The following is a 3,808-nucleotide window of genomic DNA, read 5'->3' as shown; positions in this document are numbered from 1 at the left end:
TTTATAATGATGTGTATGTCGTTATTTATATATCACATGATTCCGTTGACATGCAATTTCTCTGATGCTATTTTGCGGCCACACATGTTTACGATAACGAATTCCTGTGTTTACGGAGTTGTCTTGAGAAATAGACATGCTTCTCTAGAGCAGCTCTAAGTGATTACTTACTTACAATAATTCTCATTTACATTACCAAGAAGCTATTATTTATTCAAAGAGAATTTACGTCGATGTTCCAAATCCGATTTGTACTATCTACTTTGAAGGCAATCAGGGCGCATTGTCAGACACTCTAGTTAAGACGTGTGTGTATCATGACACAGCTTACAGAGATCTCATTTGTCTCACTTTTTTAAACACACATCAAAGCATTTATCACATTAATTTCGCAATCGCCAAACTATAAATTCAATAGTTCGTTATTAGATGAAGTGTCTTTGCAATTCATTAATAAATCAGTTCGCCTTATCTGGTTCCAATTTCATTTGATCGCACGGCTATTGCCATTGTCGCACTGCACTCTTATGTGTGCAGTTTTGGTGCTGAGATGGGAAATTTGGTTCTAACTATAGTTGTACTCATGCAATTGCATAGAGATAGTTTTTATGTCCCCCACTATAGTAGTGGGGGACATATTGTTTTTGCCCTGTCTGTTGGTCTGTCTGTTGGTCTGTCTGTTGGTCTGTCTGTTGGTCTGTCTGTTGGTCTGTCTGTTTGCGCCAACTTTAACATTTTGCAATAACTTTTGCTATATTGAAGATAGCAACTTCATATTTGGCATGCATGTGTATCTCATGAAGCTGCACATTTTGAGTGGTGAAAGGTCAAGGTCAAGGTCATCCTTCAAGGTCAGAGGTCAAATATATGTGGCCAAAATCTCTCAATTTATGAATACTTTTGCAATATTGAAGATAGCAACTTGATATTTGGCATGCATGTGTATCTCATGGAGCTGCACATTTTTAGTGGTGAAAGGTCAAGGTCATCCTTCAAGGTCAGAGGTCAAATATATGTGGCCAAAATCGCTTATTTTATAAATACTTTTGCAATATTGAAGATAGCAACTTGATATTTGGCATGCATGTGCATCTCATGGAGCTGCACATTTTGAGTGGTGAAAGGTCAAGGTCAAGGTCATCCTTCAAGGTCAGAGGTCAAATATATGTGTCCCAAATCGCTTATTTTATGAATACTTTTGCAATATTGAAGATAGCAACTTGATATTTGGCATGCATGTGTATCTCATGGAGCTGCACATTTTGAGTGGTGAAAGGTCAAGGTCATCCTTCACAAGGTCAAGGTCATCTTACAAGGTCAAATATCATATAGGGGGACATTGTGTTTCACAAACACATCTTGTTTAGAACTTGACGTTTGTATTCTATCATGCTAAAATTTAGTTTTTAAACAGGTATATGTATACTCTCTCAAAGCAGCTGTTGGGTATAACCATTTGACATATTTGCTTAACATATTAGTGACAAAAATACTACAATATGAATACCAGGTAGATACGTTTTATCCGCTATTCTAAAACAGGTCTACTTGATAACCAACTTCAAATAATCTCTTATTTATCACTTAGACTCGATTATTTAGACAACGAATATTTGAGTCGCGTTCTGAGAAAACTGGGCATAATGCATGTTCGTAAAGTGTTGTCCCAGATGAGCCTGTGCAGTCCGTACAGGCTAATCAGAGACGACACTTTCCGCTATTATGGTATTTTTCGTTTAAAGAAAATCTTCTACACGAAAATCCATTAAGGCGAAAAGTGTCGTCCCTGATAAGCCTGTGCGGATTGCACCAGTTTTCTCAGAACACGACACATCTATATAAAATATATCTGACGCACATTGGTATTTTCTTTTTCGAAGTCGCTACGTTCTTTTTGTCAGACAGTCTGTTTTAAAGATGGTGTACTACGCTACTACTGTCCTTTTTGTGATTTATCAAATTTATTGCGAACACGCGAATCACCGCGAACATGTCAATGGTATGAACAAGTGCTGGTTGGAGAGTATTTCCCGGAATGTAATAATTTTCAGGCGTTATGAAAATGGGATATACCACATCAACGATTGAACTGTTCATGAAATCAGACAGATTACGACAAAGTGTTATTCAATGCGCTACGATGTTACATATAGTTAATTCTACTGCTTTGCTTTAAATATTGCGTTAATGAACCCTTCAATACGTGACGTTTCAGTCTATCGTGTCAATGCCTTATTTAAATTATACACTAATCGCTATTAATTTTTTGTGTAAAATGTCGACTGATTTGTTTTTTTTTCATTCCCATACAAAGTTTTTTCTTCTTTTATTTTGCATTTAAAAAAAATATCTTGACGTTTGTATTCTATCATGCTAAAATTTAGTTTTTAAACAGGTATATGTATACTCTCTCAAAGCAGCTGTCGGGTATAACCATTTGACATATTTGCTTAACATATTAGTGACAAAAATACTACAATATGAATACCAGGTAGATACGTTTTATCCGCTATTCTAAAACAGGTCTACTTGATAACCAACTTCAAATAATCTCTTATTTATCACTTAGACTCGATTATTTAGACAACGAATATTTGAGTCGCGTTCTGAGAAAATTGGGCAAAATGCATGTGCGTAAAGTGTTGTCCCAGATGAGCCTGTGCAACCCGCACAGGCTAATCAGGGAAAACACTTTCCGCTTTTATGGTATTTTTAGTTTAAATGAAGTCACTCCTTACCGTTAATTAAGTTAAGGCAAAAAGTGTCATCCATGATTAGCCTGTGCGCACTGCACAGGCTTATCTGGGGTGACACTTTACGCACATGCATTAAGCCCAGTTTTCTCAGAACGTGACTCATTTCAACGGCTATTCTCGACATACTTCTGATTCATGTGGGTCAGTTTCGCCAGCAGTAACTAGCATAAGTATGTGAACTTAGTTGTAGATAGCAGGTAGAGCCAGTTGATTTAGTTCACTGACTGTCGTAATATGAATCAAATACTTTAATAATCGGCTAAATAAACAAACAGACACACAACAACTAAACAAACAAACAAACAAAAGACACAATAAATAAGTTAACAAGTATCCAAGGATTTGAAGTGAATCATTTCGAGTATTCAACAAAAGCTAACGTGTGTAATTATTTACCGATGAATATTCAACCATGTGTTATAATTCAACTTTGAGAATCTAATCATGTTTTATGATATACCACCTACTATGTAAAAACGTGTGTTTATCTTTGTGTTATTATTCAACCCCGAGTTTTAAATCACATGTTATCATTCATCAATGAATACGTAGCACTGTATTAGCATTTACCAACCTGTATGTAAATGTGTATTGTTGTTCACCACCCAGTATGTAACCATGTGTTGTTGTCCACCACCCAGTATGTAACCATATGTTGTTGTTCACCACCGAGTATGTAACCATATGTTGTTTTTCACCACCGAGTATGTAACCATGTGTTGTTATTCACCACTGAGTATGTAACCATGTGTTGTTATTCACCACCGAGTATGTAATCATGTGTTGTTATTCACCACCGAGTATGTAAGTATGTGTTGTTATTCACCACTGAGTATGTAGCGATGTGTTGTTATTCACCACCGAGTATGTAAGCATGTGTTGTTATTCATAATCGAGTATGTACCATGTGTTGCTATTCATTTGGTGCGGTGGTCGAGTGGTAACACTCTGGTCTACCATTCCAGATGTCCCCGGTTCAAATCCCGGCCGGGGCACTGGAAATTTCAGAAATGCTTCAAGTGTTTCCCACCCAACTAGAGATGTACTGGTAT

General features: G+C 36.7%; 1 protein-coding gene across 3 annotated transcripts in view; it reads left to right on the top strand.

The window, feature by feature from the left end:
• Positions 1-3,808, top strand: part of LOC127872701 (uncharacterized) — a 436,069-nt gene that overhangs the window by 87,047 nt on the left and 345,214 nt on the right. The window lies entirely within an intron of this gene.

This window comes from Dreissena polymorpha, chromosome 3 (genome assembly GCF_020536995.1).
Source record: "Dreissena polymorpha isolate Duluth1 chromosome 3, UMN_Dpol_1.0, whole genome shotgun sequence".
Taxonomy (NCBI): domain Eukaryota; kingdom Metazoa; phylum Mollusca; class Bivalvia; order Myida; family Dreissenidae; genus Dreissena; species Dreissena polymorpha.
This window is presented reverse-complemented; position numbering and strand designations above follow the sequence as displayed.